The sequence below is a fragment of the Hemitrygon akajei genome, chromosome 6, assembly GCF_048418815.1.
Source record: "Hemitrygon akajei chromosome 6, sHemAka1.3, whole genome shotgun sequence".
Taxonomy (NCBI): Eukaryota; Metazoa; Chordata; class Chondrichthyes; order Myliobatiformes; family Dasyatidae; genus Hemitrygon; species Hemitrygon akajei.
Window position 1 is genome coordinate 62,112,252 of NC_133129.1, and position 23,088 is coordinate 62,135,339.

At 41.3% G+C, this 23,088-nt stretch overlaps 1 long non-coding RNA gene across 1 annotated transcript in view; it reads left to right on the top strand.

Moving 5' to 3' along the window:
- LOC140728722 (uncharacterized) overlaps positions 1-10,533 on the top strand; it is a 33,534-nt gene extending 23,001 nt beyond the window's left edge. The window contains exons 3-4 of the long non-coding RNA XR_012099166.1: positions 5,789-5,951; positions 8,499-10,533. This is a non-coding gene — a long non-coding RNA (uncharacterized lncRNA). The remainder of the gene's footprint in view (positions 1-5,788; positions 5,952-8,498) is intronic.
- Positions 10,534-23,088: the final 12,555 nt, after the last annotated feature.

Sequence of the window (23,088 nt, forward strand, 5' to 3'; positions counted from 1 at the left end):
CCCACCCCCCCCCCCTCCACCCCGTAGCAGGAAAACCATGGCCTAATTAAGGAAGGCCAGTATGGCTTTGTGCAAGGCAGGTTGTGTCTCACTAACTTGATTGAGTGTTTTGTAGAGGTGACAAGGGAGACTGGTGTAGGTAGAGTGCTGGACGTTGTCCACATCGATCTTAGTAAGGTACTTGACAAGGTCCGTCATGGGAGGTTCATCCAGAAGATTAAGATGCATGGGATTAATGGTGAATTGGCTGGTTGGATTCAGAACTGGCTTGCCCATACAAGACAGAGTGTAGTGCTGGGTGCCGGTTATTAGAGTTCTGCAGGGAATTGTACTGGGACTCTGCTGTTTGTGATGTATGGTGGATTCCGGTTCATTGGGACACATTGGTCCCAGTATATTTTAGCCCAATTTAAGCTGTCTGCCCCAATTAGACAAAGTTTCATGGAAGTAGTTAAAAAGATGTACAAAAAAAATGTGCTACCATTTAAACCAAGTCTTAAATGAAATACAGAACAAGTTAGAACACTACAAATACTACTACAGCAATATAAAACTGTGTATTAGTTCCTAATAGTTACTGATGGAGGAATTCATCCAGTATATGCTGCCATATTCTTTTTATTGACTGTAAATGAACAAATCAGCACAGACACCTAGTGCAGATAATGATCTGCCTTCACAATGCTTTTGATGATTGCACCCTCCAAATCTTCATTTTCATTGTAACATTCAAGATGATTGTCGATACCTTCAAATTCTTCATAGTTCCTAACTTGTTGAAATAGTGGAATTGTTTTATTTTCACTCCTGGGTGCTTTTCGGATCTCAGAGTCTGAATACTTAAAACTATAGAGAGTAAAAGGTTTCTGAATGATGTTACTGCTATTTCTTGCTAACCACCAGTGACAAAAAGCACTATTTTTTGAACACAAACACATGCAATTGATGCTATTCAAAAACTGTTTGCTCAAAGCAGGGTATAATTTCTAAAAACCAAACAAGTGCATGCAACTTGCACTATTCCTTATCCCTCAGTTCCTTCGTCTCTGTCACATCTGTTCCTAGGAAGTAGCTTTTCATTCTAGGTAGGACATCAGAGATGTCCTCCTTCTTCAAAGAATGAGGTTTCCCTTCCTTCACACTTATCCCTGTAAGTGGCCAAAGTGCTACACCTGCCCATTCAGGGTTCAAAAAAGTGCTTCCAGGTAAGCAACACTTCACCTATGAATCTCCTGGGGTCGTCTACTGTATCCGCTGCTCCTGATGCAACTTTCTCTACACTGGTAAGTCCCGTCGTAAATAGAGGTCATCTTCTCAGTGGTCAAACATTTTAATTCCCATTCCCATTCCTGTTCTGATATGTTGGTCCATGGTCTTCTCTTGTGCCACGATGAGGCCACCCTCAGGGTGGAAGAGCAACACCTTATATTCTGTCTGGGTAGCCTCCAACCTGATGGCACGAATATTGATTTCTCTTTCCGGTAAAAAAAAATTCCCTCATACTCCCCTCTTCTATTCCTAACTCTGTCCACTTACCTCTTATTCACCTGCCTATTACCTCTCCCTGCATCCCCTTCTCCTTCCCTTTCTTCTATGGTCCACTCTTCGCAGATTCCCTATACCTTTCCCACCCATCTGGCCTCACCCATCACCTCCTAGATATCCTCCTCCCCCTCCCCTACCTTTTTCTTCTGGCATCTTCCCCCTTCCTTTCCAGTCTTGAAGAAGGGTCTTGGCCAGAAATGTCAGCTGTTTATTCATTTCCACAGATGCTGCCTGACCTGCTGAGTTCCTCTAGCATTTTGTGTATGTTGCTTTGGATTTCCAGCATCTGCAGAGTATCCCGTCCCATTAAAATGGCATAGTGTCCCAAATAAACAAAGGGAAGCCTGACTATTTTCTCCATTAGTTTTTGTTCTTTGAAAGTTGTCCCAAGTCAGTGGCTGCCACAATTAGCGGATTGCCCAGTTAAATGGAATTCATTATATATAAGTGACCTGGATGAAAATGTAGATAAATGGGTTAGTTAAGTTTGCAGATGATACAAAGATTAGTAATGCTGTGGACAGCATGGTAGACTGAGAAAGAATACAGCAGGATACAGAACATTTTGAGATATGGGCAGAGAAATGGCAGATAGAGTTTAACTGGGGCAAATGTAAAGTATTACACCCTGGTAGGTCAAATGTAGAGAGATAGTACACTGGGTGAGCATATGCTCAGCCCATATCTGTAACTGGTTGATAGCATGCTGTATTCCTCGCCAGTCTTCTACACTACCCACAACTCCACCAATCTTGGTATTATCCACAAACCTACTAACCCACCCATCTATAATGACACTGATGGGATTGTACTCCAGACCCCCTAATAGCCATTGGGACTTTGAGGAACAGATATGTCATTAGATGAAGGAAATGTGTAAAAATAATAGGGCTGCTGTCATGGTGTATTTCAACTTCCCTAATGTAAGTAGTTTAGACGGGACTGAATTTGTTAAGTGAATCCAGGAAAGTTTGGGAAATCAATATGTGGACAGTCCAATGAGAAAAGGGATTGTACTGGACCTGGCGTTGAGGAAATGAGCCTGGCCAGGTGACTGACCTTTCAGTGGGTCCTTCTCTTCAGCCTCTTTCCTAACTCTATATACTCACTGCGTAGGACCTCTTCCCCTTTTCTGTACATGTCAGTGGTGTCATTATGCACCACAGCTTCTATCTGTTCCCCTTTCCCCTTGAGAATACCCTGTATCCATCTGATACATCACAGACCCTAGCACCCGGGAGGGAGCGCACAGCTTGATAGGGTGGCTATGAAGGCATATTTCATGCTTGCCTTTATTAGTTGAGGCATTGAGTTGAAAATTCAGGAAGTTATGCTTCAGGTTTATAAAACTCTAGTTAGGCCGCATCTGGAGAATACAGAAGAGTATAGCACAGGAACAGGCCATTTGGCCCGCAATGTTGTGCTGAACCAGCTAATAAGCAAATTAAAAACATACAAACACTTATCCCTCCTACCTATACCATGTCCAAGTCCCTCCAAGTGGTTAAGGCTTTGGGCTGGCGATCTGAAGGTCATTAGTTCGAGCCTCAGCCGAGGCAGCGTGTGTGTCCTTGAGCAAGGCACTTAACCACACACTGCTCCTGCACGTTTATAGCCCAGTGGTGGTGGTTGGTGCAGTGTATACAAGACAAGACAACTTCCATGCATCCGTCTAATCCTGAACAGATTAGATATTAGTTATTTCCCATGGTAGGAGAGTCTAGGACAAGAGGACACAACTTCAGGATTGAAGGATGTCCATTTAGAACAGAGGAGAAATTACTTTAGTCAGAGGGTGGTAAATCTGTGGAATTTGTTGCCACAAGCAGCTGTGGAGGCCAAGACATTGGGTGCATTTAAGGCAGAGATAGGTCCTTGATTAGCCAGGGCATTAAAAGGTATGGGGAGAAGGCAGGGGATTTGGGATGACTGAAAAATTGGATCTTATGGTCCTATGGTCTTTAGCAGCCACAGAATCTCCTTTCTGCCCCCCCTTAACTATCGAGTCCCCTGTATCTACAGTGCTGCCTGACTTTACTCTTCCCTGTCGCGGCTCAGAGCCCTGGCAGCGGCTGCCATCAATTGATGGGTCATCAGTATTCAAAGGGGGTCTATTTGTTGCAGAGGGGAATGGCCACCGGGGGACCCTGCACTGACTTCTTAATCCCCTCACTTCTCTTGATGGTCACCAGGATGTCTTGTTGCCTCCTGAGTGTACTTGAGGAGAAAGAGTGTAATTTCGAAGGAGATGTGAGAGGTAAATGTTTTGGACAGAGAGTGGTGGGTGCCAGGTACATTTAGACAGGCACATGGATGTGAGGAAAATGGAAAGATATGGACATTGTAGGCAAAGGCGATTAGTTTCGTTGGCTATGTGATTACTAATTTAATTGGTTCAGCGTAATATAGTGGGCAAAGGGCCTTTTCCTGTGCTGTACTGTTCTATGCTCTATGTTCTAATAATTACTTAATATGGTCACTTTTTCACTCAGTGTTTCATTCATTTATGTTGGATGGATATGAGTTGAGAATAGAGTGATTTTAATCTGTTTTGCCAACTTAAAATTAAGATTCAGAGGTATCTGAGATCAGAAAAAGACTGTAGATTTCAGTCCAGTGGTAAGACTATTAGACATAGGGGCAGAATACCTTCCAGCCCATTGAGTCTGCTCTACCATTTGATCTTGGTTGATTATTCTCCCTCAGCCACATTCTCTTTCCTTCTCCCTGCAACCTTTGATGCCCTTACTAAACAAGAACTAAACAACCTCTGTTTTAAATATACTCGATAGTCTGTGGCAATGAACTCCACTGACTCTAGCTAAAGAAATTCCTTCTGTTTCAAAAAGACATCCTTGTAACTCTGAGGCTGTGCACACTGGTCCTAAATTCTCCCACTCATCCATTCTATCCAGGCTTTTCCATATTCTATAGGTTTCAATTACAGCCCCCTTCCTTCATTCTCCTAAACTCCAATGAGTGCAAGACTAGAGACATCAAACACCATTTGATTGTTTATCCAGCCACTGATTGATTTACTACCTTGTATCCTGAATTGTGCAAAAGACCCATTTAATTCATCTCCTGTAATCGAGCCTTTGTTCTCCTCTTCTGCAGTTGGAGGAGTCGAGCTCCTCAATGTACCCTTTATCTGGTTAAATTACTTGGAACTCCCTGGTGACAGAAATAAACAAGATCAAGTTCAGAGAAAAGGACGCAAAAAAAGCGTATTTTAAGCTGTAATAATTTAGTGACCACACATGGCCAACAGGTGGCGCTCAGTGACAGTGTATCTTTCAGTGTCTGTTGCAAGTGTCCCAGCAACCTCTTAACTTTCAGTAGACTTTGCCCCCTGGTGTTCACTTGGGCAGATGGACTTCTTGGGATCTGAAGGAATGGGCTAGGTAGTCTGCAATGCAACTTCCCCAGCTGTGAATTGGCTTCGGAGAACTCAGGTCCACTCCTGGGAGTTGTTGAATGCAAAAACGAAAGAATCTGCAGATGCTGGAAATCCAAACAACACACACAATATGCTGGAGGAACTCAGCAGGCCAGGCAGCATCTATGGACAAGAGTAAACATTTGACAATTCAGATCCTTCATCAGGACTTGAAAAAAAGATGAGAAGTCGGACTAAGAAGGTGGGAAGAGGGGAGGAAGAGTTATAAGGAGGTAGGTGAGAAATGAGACTGGAAGAGGGTGAGGGTTAAAGTAAGGAGCTGGGAAGTTGATTGGTGAAAGATAAGGGGCTGGAGAAGGGGGAATCTGATAGGAGGGGATAGAAGAGCATGGAAGAAAGGGAAGAGGGAGGAGCACCAGAGGGGGGTGATGGACTGGTAGGGGAATAAGGTGAGAGAGGGAATGGGAACGGGGAATGGTGAAAGGGGCAAATACCATAGGTTTGAGAAATCGATGTTCATGCCATCAGGTTGGAGGCTGCCCAGACAGAATACAAGGTGTTGCTTTTCCAACCTGAGTACGACCTCATTGTGGCAGTAGTGGAGGCCATGGACTGACATGGCGGGGCAATGGGAATGGGAAGTAGAACTAAAACGGGTAGCCTCTGGAAAATCCTGCTTTTTCTTGCAGACAGAACACAGGTGCTCAGCGAAGTAGTCTCCCAATCTACGTCAGGTTAATTATTCTATATTTTAATTATTCCACTTAATTAATCATTCTATTCGTTATTATAATTGTACCTTTAGCTGAGTAAATTCTCAGTTGTTCCTCATCCGATCCATAGGTACCACCAATCCACCTTATGGTATTAATGGACTGATCAATAGCCGTGGAGCAGAGGGAGAGAAGCTGTCCTCGAGCATGGTGGCTTGTGTTCACAGGCGTTTGTGTTTAGTGTGAAGGAGGAAGAGAGAGAACGTCCAGGGCGGGTGTGGCTGCTTTACCAGGTGAGGAGGGTAGACAAAGTCCATGGAATGGAGACTGGTTACGTAGCCTGATGTGCAGGTCTGTGTCTGCAACACTCCGTTCTTTCTTGCAGTCACAAGCAGAGCAGCTGCCATATCCAGCTGTGCTGCATTTGGATAACATGATACAAAAACTAGTGATTGTCAAAGGGAGCACGTTGAATTTCTTTAGTCACCTGATTTCCTAATTGGAGCATTAATTTTAAATAAATTGAATTCAAACGACTGATGTTAACCTTAATAAGGATGGGAGACTCCTTTAAATGAATAGGCCATGTTAGGTGCATCAGCTCTGATGAAAATAAAACAAAGGCAGAAATTTTAAATTTCCGCAGCCAAGGAGATTTCCACAAGTGAACACCACCAGCTGGCACATCCCTCAGTACCGTCACTGTAAAGGTTTTGGGGGAACGGACTGTGGCTTAGGGCTCTGCTGCCATTGAACACTGGCTGAGTCCCAGGTAACAACCTTCCAAATACTTCATTGCTTATGGAGGAAATAGGATGGAATGTAATGGACTGGTAGTACAAAGGATGTATAGAAAGATGTGATCCAGTTGTATTCACTGTATACATTGTGAATAAAAGTCCTGCTCTTTGGTCCTGTGAGTTACAGAAAATCTCTGAGCACAGTTCAAAGTGCAAGGGAGAATGAAAAAAAAGAATGCATCCACATCTAAACTTAAAGCTGAAGGGATTGTATTGTATGTAGTGGATGTGCGGAGGATGTTTTCATTAGTAGGAGAGTTTAAGAGCTGAAGGCACAACCTCAGATTAAAGGGATATCCTTTAGATCTGCAGTGAGGTAGAATTTCCTTAGCCAAGGAATTTGTTGCCGCATAGGGGTGTGGAGGCCAAGTCGCTGAGTGTATTTAAGGTAGAGGTTGATAGGTTCTTGCTTGATAAATGGGATTAAGGGTTAAAGATGAAAGAATGGGTTCAGAGAAATAAAATATTAACCATGATTGAATTGTGGAGTGGACTTGGTGGGCTGAATGACTTAACTCTGATCCTGTATCTAAGGCTTAATGTGTTCTGTAATTTCACTTTACACATAGAAATCCATAATGTACTGATGCAGGCATTGTAGTGGGCAGTTCTTTATCGGCACAATCTGGGCCATTCATTATGATGCTCATCCATTCACTGATCCAGTCAATCATTAATTCATTCACTCATTCATCCTTATTCCTATTTATTCATTCATAAATTATTTCAGCATGTATTTATTATCAATGTGATTGACTCTTTTATTAATTAATATGGCAAGTAGAATATTTAATTAATTGATTAATTAATTGAACTCAATTATCCATTCATTTTTCATCAGTATGCTGAGTTGTATATTAATTTCTAAAATCCCAGGCTGCTATGTTGGGTTAGCCATGCTAGACATGCACTTGAGTCATGAGTACAAACAGGCACTCCATTCCACGTTCAGAGGTCAGCAGGAGGAAAGAGGTAAAGATTTAAGGATGTGCTTAAAGTTTCCTGGACAAAAAACAACATCCCAACAGACTCCTGGGAATCTGTGGCCCATGACTTCTCAAACTGGAGGAGCATTTGCAAAAGAGTTACCACATCAGGGTGTCAGGAGCACACAGTAATCAGCAGTAAGGTGGTCCAGCTCATTAACTACGACATCACACCTGCCTGCCCCACCTGCAGGAGAGTCTGCAGTTCCCACATTGTCACCGCAATGTCACACTAGTCACCGCAGAACTGAATCACAACAGGGTGGAACTCACCCTCAGTCCCAAGGGACTGCCTCAAATGGAGATTATGGTAATCCATTTATTAATTTACTCTTTTATTCTTTCATTCATTTTGTCCTTCCATTCTTTCTTTCACTGTCAAACATTCAATCAATCAGTTGTGCACTCAGCCTTCCATCATTTTCTCATTCATCGTTCATGGACTTCTTACATCAAGGTGGTTAGCAATCAATTATTTCTTTGTAGTTATTTATTTTTTGATCAATTGTCTGACTCCCCCATCAATGTGATTATTCATCCTTGATTGATTGATTAATTGGTTCATGCATTCATGTCTTGCTACTTTATTTATTTACTGGTGTTCTCCAACAAGCAACTTATAATTTGAGAAATACTCTGTCAGTAACCTGCCTGGTTCCATCTGCCCTTCACCTCTCCACTAATGGTTTCACTATCACCTTTGCTACTTATCAGATCCCTGCACTGGTAAGCATTTGTATTCCTGTTAATCTCCCTCCAGCAGATGTTTAAACCTTCACACTCCTGCCCTCGCTCCATCTGCCTTTATTTTGTCTGTTTGCACTTTTCATCCCTCTACCCTGTTAAAACTGCCACTGTCTCACAACTCCACCCACCCACTTCTCCACATGGTTCCATCTGCCCATTATCTGTCACCCCTCCTTAGCCCACCAATCGCCTAGTGGCTCCTGCCTCACCCCTCGCCTTCTTCATCCTCACTATCTTCCCTTCTCTCAACTCGCACCAGTGATATGGAGTTCAACCTGAACTATCGACACTTCCTTTCTCCCCACAGATGCTACTCAACTTCGAGTCCCTGAGCTCGCACATCCTTCTGTGGGTTTCTTCTGGATGCGCCAGATTCCTCTCACATCCTAAAGCTGGGCAGGTTGGTTGGTGAATTAGCTCCTTGTATACGTGAATGATAGAATCTGGGGAGAGATGACAAGAAGATGGGGGAGAAAACAGGTTCAATGTAGAATTGGTACAAGTGAATGGTTCATGGTCAGTCAGCACAGAGTTGGTGGGTCAATTCACCCATTACAGTACTATCTCTAAAATGTAGGTAAGATGGATATTCAAAGCAATTTTCTAAGTGTAGCGGAGTCAAAAACTAGAGGGAAGGGGTTTAAGGTGAGAGGGTATAGATTTAAACAGGACACAAGGGGCAAGTTTTTCACACGGAGGGTGGTAGGTAGATAGAATGAGCTGCCAGAAGAATGATGGAGGTGGTAGAATTACAATGTTTAAAATATATTTTGACAGTTACATGGATAGGAAAGATTTTGAGGGATATGGATCAAACGCATGTGAATGGGACTAGCTTAGGCAGGCATATTGATCAGCATGTACACATTGGGCCAAAGAGGCCTTTTCCTGTGCTGTAAAATTCCATGACTCAATGATTCTGTTAATAGATGGATTTGCCTATATTGATCAATGAAGGGCTGAGTAAACAAATTAATAGATGATCACGTCAATGATAAAGGATCACCAAATGAATGAATAGATGTGCAAAGCAATGGACAATTAAACATTTGAAAGACTGAAGAAATGAATGATTGTGGTGATGAAAGAGTGGAGGAATGAATGAAGTTAGCACTGAATGAATGTAGTAATGAATGAGGGAATGAAAAACAGGTTGATTGTTTGACCGCATTCCAGCTCTCTGCAAAGACAGCTCCCTGATTCCTAGAATCAATCTTAAAGAACATAACATAGCATATAAAACAATAGAGGCCTTTCAGAACACAATGTTTTGCTTAATTTTTAACTCCTCTAAGTTCAATGTAACCAATCACGCCCCCTTACCCCCCACACACATATAGTTTCTCATTTTTTTCTTTCATCCATGGGCCCATCTAAGAGTCTCTTGAATATTTGTAATGTATCGGCGGCCTCTACCATCACCCCCGGCAGCACGTTCCACGAACCTACCACTCTCTCTTTAGAAGATGCGAGAATATGTTAATAGGACGCTTAAAAATGTAACCAAGGCAAGTACATGCTTGATAGAGCTATTTAGAAAAGCATATAATTCAGATAACGGTAGTAGAATCATTTCAAGCATGTATAAGGAGTTGTCAAATCTTAAAATACATTCGACTTCATACATTAAAACAAACTGGGAGAAGGAAGGAGGGATAATTACTTCTGAGGAAGAACGAACAATAATATGGAGGTATCAATGGAAGTGTACCAGTTCACAGAAATGGAGGGAGTTTGGGTGGAAAAACTTGATAAGATATTTTATTACACCCTCTCAGAAATCCTATTATGATAGTAACCTCCCTGTTTGCTGGAGAAATTGTGGAAATCAAAATGCAAATCATTATCATATTTTTTGGGACTGCCCTGTTATCAAAGACTATTGGAGGGGGATACACAATGCCCTACAAGACATCTTTAAATGTGAAATACCCTTGGAGAGCAAGACCATATATTTTGGATATATACCTCAAGAATGGTTGAAAAGAGATAAATATTTAATGAATATACTGTTGGTGGCTGGTTAAAAGACTCTTACTAGGGAATGGTTATCACAGGAGAGCCCAGCTTTAAATGCATGGATGGAAATTACAATGGACATTTACAAAATGGAGAAGATAACAGCATTTGTTAATCATAAGCTGGAACAATTTGATTCATACTGGGAAAAATGGTTTAACTACATAATTACATAATACCTCATAGGCCTGATTTTATTCTCACAAATCAATGAATCTGTTGTTAAAAAGAAAGATCACTCCCTACTTGTACATAGTTTTTTTCTTTTGCTTGTTTTTTTCTTTCCACTCTTTTCTATAAGTGTATACATCAGATAAATACTTTGTGGAGATTTGTGACATATATGATTATATGATATATATGTACAATGTCTGAAATACATCTTATGGAAATGTTTGTTTGATGATGAACTTCAATAAAAAAATAAATTACAAAGAAAAAGAAGACCTATGTCTGGCATCATTCCTAAATATTCATATCATTGGCTAACATACTAACCCAGCCTTCCACTTCTTCATCCATGTCATTTGTAAAAATCATAAACAGTAGGGGGTCATTAAACAGATACCTGAGGAACACCACTGATCACTGGCCTCCAGGCAAAATATGCTCCATCTATATAACTACTATTATACTATTATTATACTACTATTATTCTATGATTACTACATCTACTATTACCGTCTGTCTTTCGTGGGCAAGCCATGCATGAATTCACGCAACCAAGGTTTCCCTAGATCCGATGCCTCCTTACCTTTGGAATGAGCCTACTGTGGGGATCCTTATCAAATGCCTTACTAAAATCTATATACACCACATCCACTGGTCGACCTTTCTTAAATTTGTGTTGTCACTTCCTCAAAGAATTCAATCAGGCTGTGAGGCCTGTCTTACCTCTTACAAAGCTATGCTGATTTATCATTAAACAGATTATCTTTTCCAAATGCTCATAGATCCTGTTCCTAAGAATGCTCTCTAATAGCTTGCCCACTCTGATGTAAGACTCACCAGTCTATAATTCCCAGGGTTATCTCTATTACCTTTCTTGAACAAAGTAATAACATTTGCTACCCTCCAATCTTCCCTGCATTGCTCCCTGTTACTATTGATGGTAAGGACACGGATGTGGCGAGGACCTACAAGTACCTGGGGGTGCACCTCGATGACAGACTTTAGTGGAGCACCAACACAGAGGCTGTGTCCAAGAAGGGCCAGTCTCCTCTACTTCCTGAGGAGATTGAGATCCTTTGGAGTATGCAGGCCTCTCCTTCATACGTTCTACCAGTCTCCTGATGCCAGTACAGTCTTCTATGCGATGTTGTGCTGGGGCAATGGCATCAACATGGATGATGTCAATAGGCTCAATAAACTAATTAGAAAGCTGGGTTTGTAATTAGGAGTCAAAATGGACACACGAGTCTGTAGTAAAAAAAAAAGGACCCATGGAAAATCCTGGCAATTCTGCACAATGCTTCTCACCCTCTGCGTGCCACCTTGGCTGAACAGAGGAGCATTTTTTGAAATAGGCTAAGAGCTCCAAAGAGCACAATATGAGGCAATTCTTACCCTCAGCCATTAGGGTCTTTAATGAATGAACCTATAGCTGGGGAAGTGATGACTCCCTCCTGTTAGACTGTTTGAAGTAACTTATTTTTTGTTCTTTCTTACTTCTGTTCTAATATTTGTATATCTGTGCATTTGTAATGCTACTGTGACACTGTAATTTCCTTTGGGATCCATAAAGTATTTATTTATCTATCTAATGAATCCATGTTACACAACTCCAAAGCAGGCACTGTACACCTTTGTCTAGATTCATTCGCCAAGAGTGCATTCAGCATTACAAATGGTAGGTGTATTAGCCACTAACATAGGTCAGTGGCACGAGACTCCAAGGGAAGCTAGTGGGCATGTGAAAGAGAAAACATTGCAGGATTATAAGGAAATAAGAGGGGAAAGGTATCAGTCTACTGGGAGTTGGCATGGATCTGATGGGTGTAAACATGCCAGTTTTCATATACGTGATTCTAGTAGTTTTTGTTTCAGTTTCATCTGCGATTTTAAAAAATCTATTTGTTAACTCTTCATACATGTAAACACAAGAGTGCTGTTGGTTGGTGTTAGACAGACAATATCACACATAGTGAAGTATGGTGGACAAGAAGCACTGAAGCCTTTGCTCACTGGGTACTTGATATGTGGAAGTGTGAACACTGAGAATTTGGAGGCTGTTCAATTCGGGGTCACAACCACCTTCAGCTGAAGTCAGCCATACTCACATTTCCCAGCAGGGGTCACTGTTTATCAGCAGGAAGCCCCTGGTTACTGGAAAACACAAAGTACACTGCAGATGCTGTGGTCACTCAACACGTACAACACGGTGGAGGAACACAACAGGTTGGGCAGCATCCATGGAAACGAGCAGTCAACATTTCGGGCCGAGACCCTTCGTCAGGACTGAAGAGGGAGGGGACAGGGGCTCTATAAAGAAGGTGGGGGGAGGGTGGGAAGGAGAAGACTGGTAGGTGCCAGGTGAAAAACCAATCAAAGGAATGTAAATGGAAAGCACTATGGGTAGTAGAAGAAGGCAGAATCATGAGAGATGATAGGCAGCTGGAGGAGGAGGCAGAGTGAAACTGGGATGGGGGAAGGGAGAGGGAGGGAATTACCGGAAGTTGGAGAATTCAATGTTCATATCAAGGGGCTGTAGACTACCCAGACAGTATATGAGGTGTTGCTCCTCCAACCTGAGTTTGGCCTCATCATGGCAGTAGAGGAGGCCATGTATGGACATATCCGAATGGGAATGTGAAGCAGAGTTGAAGTGGGTAGCAACTGGGAGATCCTGTCTGTTATGGCAGACAGAGCGGAGGTGCTGGATGAAGTGGTCCTGCAATCTGTGTTGGGTCTCGCCGATGTAGTGGAGGCCACACTGGGAGCACCAGATGCAATAGGTGACCCAAACAGACTCACAAGTGAAGTGTTGCCTCACCTGGAAGGACTGTTTGGAGCCCTGAATGGTGGTAAGAGAGGAGGTGTAGGGACAGATGTAGCACTTACGCTTGCAGGATAAGTGCCAGGTGGGAGATCTGTGGGGAGGGATGTGTGGACAAGGCAGTCACGGAGGGATCCCTGCGAAAAGCAGAGAGGGGTAGAGAGGGAAAGACGTGCTTAGTGGTGGGGTCCTGTTGAAGGTGGCGGAAGTTGCAGAGGATAATATGCTGGATCCGGAGGCTGGTGGGGTGATAGGTGAGGACAAGGGGGACACAGTCCCTGTTGTGGTGACGGGAGGATGGGGTGAAGGCCGAAGTGCGGGAAATGGAGGAGATGTGGGTGAGGGCATCATTGATGACGGCAGAAGGGAAACCATGATCCTTAAAGAAAGAGAGCATTTGAGATGTCCTGGAACAGAAAGCCTCATCCTGGGAGCAGATGCGGTGGAGACCGAGGAACTGGGAATAGTGAATAGCATTTTTGCATTTGGCAGGGTGGGAAGAGGTATAGTCGAGGTAGTTAGTTATGAGAGTCAGTGGGTTTATAGAAGATGTCAGTGGACAGTCTGCCTCCAGAGATGGAGACCGAGAGATCGAGAAAGGGGAGAGAGGTGTCCGAGATGGCCCAAGTGAATTTGAGGGCTGGGTGGAAGTTAGAGTGCTTTCCCCTTACATTCCTTCTTCAGCTTTCCTGCCTAACCCCTTCCTGCTTCCCCTCCCCCACCCCTTGATCTTTCCCCGTACTGGTTTTTCACCTGGTACCTACCAGCCTTCTCCTTCCCACCCTCCCCCCACCTTCTTTATAGAGCCCCTGTCCCCTCCCTCTTCAGTCCTGACAAAGGATCTTGGCCCGAAACGTTGACTGCTTGTTTCCACGGATGCTGCCCAACCAGCTGAGTTCCTCCAGCGTGTTGTAAGTGTTGCCCTGGTTAATGGATCCTTTCCACAGCTCAGGTGACAAGTGGCGTCAACAGGAAAGCTTTCCTAAAGGCTCCCACTACCAACTGATGCACAAAGCAATGATTGAAAGCGGAACCCTATCAGTGTCAGTGGCTCAATTCCTCGAAGAACAGGGAGCTTGACTGTCAGTCCCAGAATGTGTAGGCCTGCTCTTTCTGATGTATGAGATGTGGTAGAAATGACACTCCTCCCAGAACGAATTGCCAGCAAGATGAGATCTCTACCATTTCTCCAGCACTACCCCAGCACACATTCCAGAGTCAGGGCTCTTTGAATGGGTATGGTGATCTCCCAGTGAAAATCCCAGCATGAAGATGCAATACTAATACTTACGTCACTTGGCTGTTCCTGACTGCGGCTCAGTGCTTAACACAAACATTCCTACAGAGCTGATCAAAAAGCCCTCTTCCCATTGCTACCATCAGGGAGGAGGTACAGGAGCCGGAAGGCAGAAATTCAACTGTTCAGGAATAGCTTCTTCCTTTCTGTCAGCTGATTTCTGAATGGACATTGAACTCACGAACACTACCTCACTACTTTTCTCTAGTTATTTAACTTCTACTATATATATGTGTACAGTAATTTGCAGTTTTTATTATGTATTGAAATGTACTGCTGCTGCATAAGGACAAATTTCACGACCTATGCCAGTGATATTAAATCTCATTCTGATTCTGATCCAGGAGTGCAGAACTGGCCTACAGCCACTTTGGTTTAAGGATGGTGAAAGACACCATCAGGAGAAAACAGAACAGTACAACACAGGAATAGGCCCTTTGGGCCATGAAACCCATGCCTAGCCTGATGCCAAATTAAACCAGTTGAGAGAAGTTAACCTGACTGATTTACATCCCATCTATTGCTGTAAGTATTCATTCCTTGTATGTGTACCAGCTGCAATATACACTGAAGTTACTCTCTGAGGATACACCAAACCCTCAGCTCCTGTTTGCAAGAAGGACAAGGGAAATAGTTGCATAGAAACACTACCCCACACACCCCTCGAAATTATGCATCATCCCAACTTGGAAATGTATTGTTCTTAGTCAATCTACACTAGGTCCAAATTCTGAAACTTCTTTCCCAATAGCACTGAGAACATATGTTCTCTAGAACCTGTAGCAGTTCAAAAAGACTATTCATCCCCTACTTCACAATTAGAGATCAGTGAAAATGCTGGGACCGTCGAGATGCTAAGAAATTAATTTAATTAAAAAAGGGGACAAGGCAGATGGTGCTGAAAGAGGCAACAATCAGATAGTGTTCCTAGTGAGGAACTTTGCTAAAACCAGGGCCTTCTGCTGGGAAGTCGAAGTTGAGTTTATTGTCACAAGCACAAGTACACGTATGCACAGGTGTAATGAAAAACTTACTTGCATTGTCAGATACACAATATTCACAAGGAAAACATAAATTGGACATAAATTATACATTTTTTTTTACAGGAGACAATTAGAACAAAAAACGAAACAATTGAAATGCAAAGTGATCGAAGTGGCCTCAGTTGGTATATTAATGTAGTGGTTAGGGTTCCCCAGCTTGGTTGAAGACTGAATGGTTGAAGGGAAGTAGCTGTGTTTGAACCTAGCAGTTTAGGATTTCAGGCTTCTGTACCTCCTGCCAAATGCTAACTGCGAGACCTACCAGGTCCAGAAGGTGGGGATCTTTGTTAATAGATGTTGCCTTTTTGATTGATCTTGACATCTTGGCAGCATTCTTGTCAATGCTCATGTGGCCATGACATGATAACTGCAGAAACTGGGGGCAATATAGCAGCCGGGAAATCAGTTCCTGCACGTGCAATGTGAAGAGAATGCCTTCCAGTGTTTGTGTTTCTTGGGCAATTTGATATCAGTGAGGCAGGTCCAACCATTAACAAAACAACTACTTTGAGGTTTGCAATTTTGACTGTTGCCCTGGAAATAATTAACCTGAAATACTTGAAACTGCATTTCTGAAGTGTTTAGGTTGTTTCTAGCACTATGGCAATATGAAGGGATATAAATTACTGTTTGCTTTCTTTTATTTGATTGACTTTTGGTAATTTTCTTTGTGACTATCTTCTTTTCTTTTAGAAAGGCAGGGCAGGGCAGGGCACCCCAGCCTAAAGACATGGTCATAAGTACAAACCACTCCTTTCCCAACCCGTCAGCAAACATCTCCAAGCATTGTGCAACCTTAAGTAATAGACTATGCAATCACCTGCTGATTTGGTTGACTCAAACCGGGCTTCAAACACGCTACCAGGTTTAAGAAAAGTGCATGGGGAACCCAAAGAACTGGTTATCCCAAAAGTATGACTGGGTCTGTTGAAGTAATAAAATACTCAAGCCAATTCCACTTACCTGCTAAATCAAATGGCAATGAATATCCAGCAGCTGTATTCTACCACTGAGGTGCTGCTGCAGGTGCTTATTTGAGACTTCAGTGGCATGTTTTATCTTACATACTCACACACAAAATACACGCAGACATTGGCACGCCTTCTTCACCTGCTTCCTTCTCTTCATTGAGAATACAAAAGGTTTGCGTTGAAGTCAACAGATCCAGTCAATTAACTCCATGGCAACACATTGCTGTAATTATCCACAGCAACTTGCCACAGCTGCAAGACATACTTGGACCCACCAAACTTGATCAACTATGGCAGAATTAGGAAGAAATTGTTGTCTGTTTATCTGAGTTCTGTGGCGTGATCAGCGCTTCAGCAACCAGGAGTTAATAGCCATTGCAATTCCCCATAATTAAATAGTAGGTTGCAACAACTGCCCATGGCCTGATTTTCTGGCATTTTTCTTCACACCTCAATTTTGCAGGTTCTTCTAAGCCTTTCAACTTCCCCTCATGTATTACTGGGTTACCAAATCACTGTTCTGGATATCTGTATATTCATCTTCTACAGTAAAGTTGTCTCAGTTGAGGTTAAGTTTCTATCTTTTAATAGCTCACAGTTTTAGCTTCTGATTGAGCTATTCAACCCAGTAAATTTGTACTATTGGATCCATTATTTATATAGTTGATGTAAATTTTTGCACATATACAGTACACTCCCAATTGTTAAAAATTGCTTTGATATCTCTGGAGTGGCAAACGCTGAGAGGAAACCTAACAGATGTTTATAATCTTACGAGGGGGATGGAGAGACTAACGCATGGTATCTTTTTCCCCCCAGTGTTGAAATGTCTAATTCATTTAAAGTTAGAAGGGGAAAGTTCAAAGGAGATGTGCAGAGCAGGTGTTTATTTTACATAGAGAATGGTAGGTATGCACTGTCAGGGGTTGGAATGAAGGCAGAGACGATAGAGGCATTTAAAAGGCTCTTAGAATATGAGGAGAATGGAGGGATATGGACCATATGTAGGCAGAAGAGATTGGGTATCATCAGCTTAATTAGTTTGCCAAACATGGGCGGTAGGGCTTGTTCCTGTGCTGTACTGCTTTATGAGCAATATCCTATGTCCTACCTGATGCACCATCAACGAGATATCGGCTTTTATTGACTGGAAGAAGGAACAAGCAGTGGTTGACCACCATACTACATCCTGGAGAATGAGGCCGGGCTCAGACCTCAATCGCCTTTATACAGGGGTCTGCGGGAGGAGCCACAGGAGCAGTCAGCAGGGGGGTGTCCAGACAGGTATATGTAGTTCACCACACTACCTCAGTTATTTCTGTCAACAGTATATGTTTCAAGTATCATGTGGAATAATATAACAGTACTTAGCATATCCACATCCATGTTAGTATTGGTTAAACCAATATTCACATCAGCTCTCCTCTCTCTCCTTACTGATTCCTTTGACTTGTTCATCTATATCTCAATTTTCCATTCAGCAGACCTTACCTGAAACATTAAAGCGAGTGTTTCTTTGCTAGATGCTGGCTGTACATTACACGGGCATTGCTATTTCCAGAATTCCATCATTTTAAATTTGACTATTATGTACTACATCTTGAAAAGACCATTCATAGATTTCTGAGGTGCTATTGTCACTCATCAGGAATGGCAATCAGGAAATTGCACGCAGATTAGTCTTAATGGATAATAAACTAGGGCTTGCCTTGAATGTCCAGTGCACACTCCCCACATGTTCAAGCTCTATGCTAAAATTTAAAAGAGCAAACTGGCCCCTTTTGTTTCCTTTAGCTGTCTGTACTGCCGGCATTGTTACTGGAGTGCATGGGTATGATGGAAGAATAAGCAGAAAAATATATGTCATATTATGACCTTTTAAATCATTTGTTCATTTTCATAAGGCACTGAACCCCCCCCCCCCCCCACCTCCACAACCACTGCCTAACAATTTCCTCTTTTATTAATAGTATCAGATTCTGGCTGCTTGCCTTTGCAGTGACGCAATCTCTTGAATAACTTGGGAATTAATTGAATGAAATACCTCACAGTTTCTTTGGGTCTTTCTTAAATACCTAATTACTCTTGAAGACAAGAGCTCAAGCGATATGATCTTAACAGACCAACACCTTGACAACGTTTGTTTTCATCCATGACTTGGAAATGTCTCTTTACTTGCACTTGTAGAGTGAAATGGTTATGCCCACACTTCAGGCATTTTAACAGTTTTGAGTATTGTACCTCAGACAGTGCAGTGTAGATATAACTGAATATTTTGTGAATTCCAGGGGTTAAATAATGAGGAGAAATACCAGAAACTAGGAATTTCCTTGAATTTAGAAGTGGTTCGGGATGAATAATTGATTTTTTCAAGATATTTACGGTTCTGATTGGATGGATGGAAAGTAACTTCAACCATTGGTTGCAAAGTTTAAAGTTAGAAGTCATGGTCTAAAAACTAAGGCAAAATTTCTAAAGGGTGATGTTAGGAAATACTCATATATTCAAAGAATAGTGGACATTAAGGATTATCTTCTGCAAAGTGATAGAAAGCAAAAAGTGAATGAATGGAGTTAGGAGTCCAATGAGATGATCATATTAGTAAAAGGCAGAATGAGCTTGATGGATTGAATGTCCTCACCATTTTGTATAGTTGCCATTTACTACTTACTGAAACTTATCAATGAGTGAGACAGCAACAAGCAGTTGTTCCTTGTGCTGTTTATTAAGCAGCTAAGTAATCCTGCTATCATCTAACTTCTAATATATGCCTTCTTCAGGAGAAGGAGTGGTCAGATAACAATTAGGAACAAGAAACTTGCTTGATTTCCACTGAGCTGGTGTATTCCCTGCCCGACGTATGATTATCAAGCACTGATTGAACAATGCTTTCAAACCAATCAATCGGTCCTAATCTGGTCCACAGGAATACAAGCTCTATTATCAATGTGACATTTTGCTTTCTTCTCAGCTATTCCAATGGCCCTTCTCATAGAGATAATCCAGTAGTTGATTCTTGTATCTCATATTGCAACAAATTGATGAATGAATGCACACCAACAGAAACATGATCTGTGCCCATTTTATCTCCTGCATATGTAAAACAAAACAAATGACTACTCCATTATTATTAAATTGGCATGCTCATTTCTCCATAAGACCACATTTTCATTTATGACCAAGAGCTGCCTAAATTTAGCTTCTAGTGTTTGTTTTGTAACTAAATCACTGGAGAAACTGGAAAAGTTTTGGATATGAAAGTTTTTATTCATCTTGACAAACAGACATTCTTTTAGAGACACACTTTGTAGCATCTCACAAATTCAAAAGTGCATCACATTTTCATACCCTTAAGGTCAAAGGTAACTGCAGGTGATTCAATAGAATTCCTGTAGAGACAATGACATTGTTTACTTCAATACTTCGGGTTGATTCCTTTGAATTACATATCTACTATGGCAGACATGTCTGAATGTTCAAGTACTTTGCTGGGACAAGCTAATTGCAAGATTCCTAGAACTTGGTGCAAATTAGTTGCCTGGATTGATGCAGGCCAGTTAACACAACCCCATTGTTTTAACATTTGTCTGATGCATTTGTGAAGGTTTCATGGTCACCATTTTGCAAACCTTATCTCTTAGTCTGTGGGTCAGCTCATGCACTACAGACAGTATTGTTTATTTGCAAAGGTGTGCTTTAATTTCAATTCTACTGCTTGCAATTTACAATTAACATTAAGAGATGAAGACTAGCACTTGCTTGAATTAATATCGGCTATAATTACATAGCTCCAGAATACTCCCTAACAGTATTCTCCATAAACTCTGATCCTTACTCATTTTTAGTTACCTTTATTTCATAAAGTAACCTAATCTGTTGAGCTGACTATTTCAATATTAGTTGCTACACCTATGGTTATTTACCCAGACTACTCCAGCCACATTTCCCAAGCCTGAAACCTCCATTACCAAGAATGGGAAGGGCAGCAGGCAAATAGAAATGTTTCAAGTTACACACTGTCCTGACTTGGAAATAAGACCATACGATATAGGAACAGAAGTAGGCCTTTCGGCCCATTGAGTCTGTTCTGCCATTCAATCATGGACTGGAAATACTTCAGTAGTCAGAGCCATCGGACAATAGCCATTAAGACATATTACCTTATTGTTTTATTTTTATTATTTAGAGATTTAGTTTGGTCTGGTATTGTCTCTTGTCATTCCCGACAGTATTATCAAGGTTATACCTACATTTTTTATGTAGATAAGGATCAGCTGATTTGAATGCCTCCCTAGAAAGTAGGGAATGAATCTCTTGGTTCATCCTTTGTTTTCCAGGTGGAGAACATTCGGATTGACTTCTTAGGTACTCTACAGAATTGCTAATGAAGTCTGTGATGGCAGTGCATACTCATTTAGAATGGCCGCTAAATAGCTGAACATTTAGCTACAGTCCAGCTACAGTCACATGGAAGCTCATCTATTTCCTCAGACCAGCACACGGGATCTAAATCCTGGACCTCCCCTGTTCAAAATCATTGTGGGAGTACCTTCACTGGAAGAACAGTGGCTGATCAAACAGATCTCCCACACCCCCACCCAGCACTATCTTTTCAAGAACACCTAGTCACTTAGTGATGTGCAGTTAATAAAGGAACAGGGAAAACTTGCATTTATACAATTTTGTGAAATATCATTGCATAATCAGAACTGCAGGGAGCCAGGAAAAGAGGATTATCAATTTCAAATACATCTATTTTAAAACATTAATAACAAAAGAAAGTAAAAGTTCAAATATATTACATTCAACGAAATAGTTCCGAAACAAGGATTACCATGCTGCAGGGACGACCCAAGGTCAAGACCACTACCTTTTTTAAAAAGAAGAGAAGATAAATACTTAAAGAGTAAAAGACATAGATTTATTTGGAGTGGCAAAGCTGATGACCAGTTCTGACAAGGAGTTGCCTAAGGCTGTAAACATATACAGTGCCCATTGGTGAGCTCAAGATGAGTTGTATCCTAAAGCATTTTGGAAAGACTCCACTCTGTGTGCCAATAGTCATAATCAGTTCAATCCAGCAAATCCCTTGTAATAAATTCTACAGTGCAAATATATCCAAATTTATAATTAATCATTCCTTTTCACGATATCATTATCAAGTTTTTAAGAGAGAAATTATATTAATCATTTATTATAGGTCTTAATACAACAACTTCTGGTGTAACATAAAATGTTCAACAATTAATCATCTGTGGGTCATTTCACAACTGAGCTCAATATTTACTGTAGTAAACTAATACAATATGATCTCCTTAGCAATCAATCACTTACTCATTTCTGCCCATGGCTCACTTTTCATGAAAGTACACTGATCCAAAATGAACCTGATATAACATCCATTGCTTAGGAATTGGTCACTAATTAATAATTACCACATCTCATTACCCAATACTCATTTAAAAAATTTAACACAGTAATCTCTACTAAAATGTATATCATTTATAAGCTAATAAATGATTAACAATTCTCATCACCACATAACTTACCAAAGCTTCTAGCAAAAGACCAAAAGACATCCTTATTAACAATTCAAATTTTGGATGTCCTATAGCAGGATTTAAAAGAAAAACAAAATAATCAGAGATTATTCTTTTCCCAAATTTGTATATAATATACACAAATCCTTAAATTATAATGAATAGTTATTTTCTTTAAACACAAGATAACTTATTTGAGAGTGTAAAATATGATTGGCCTTTCCTTGGGCACCTTATGAAATTGTATTCCAGTTCCCCATGTGCACAACTCCTCCTTGTACATCCAATGTCTTCTCAACCTGAGCATGTCATTTGATGTTGTTTTGCTAACATGAAGGAGCCAAAGGTGTTGAAGGTAAAACACAGATCCTGAATGCCGGAGCATGTTTCAGGAGGTGGTGAAATACTGCCTGAATGTACTTTACAGATGCTGTTGGGAAATCTATCACCGAAGTCAACCATCGAATCATCGCCAACCAAGGACTGTGCCAGCTGAGCCCTGCTTCAAGGAATGCCATACATATCTATACTCCTCTTATGAGTCCAACTCTGATACCAAGGACTATATTTTGAACTATATCTACTGAATGTGCACTAACACCATTATTTGTTTAAGTTTATGTAATTTATGGAAGTCATATTTGTAATGTATTCTATTGGAAAAAGCTGATTTTCATGACATTCATACCCCGGGTATGTATTCCCATGACAATATACTTAAACTTGAGACTGGTTGCCCTGCTGAGAACTGCTACTTTAACAGCAGTGATTGGAAATTGCTCTTGTAATTTGCCATTACTCACCTAATTATGGAAATTGATGCACTTGGCAGCTGTGACTCTTAAATGTATGACCTCTTGTGCTTTACCTGTCTGAGTAAATGGCTCCCCAAGTACAAATGTGATAGGGTCATTAAAGGGTCATTAGTCAGTGTTTCCACTTATTTGGAAATTCTAGGCCAACCATCTTAATCACCTAATTTTAATCAGCAAATAATTTTGGATAGAAGAAGGTTAGGAAGTTAATGCATAC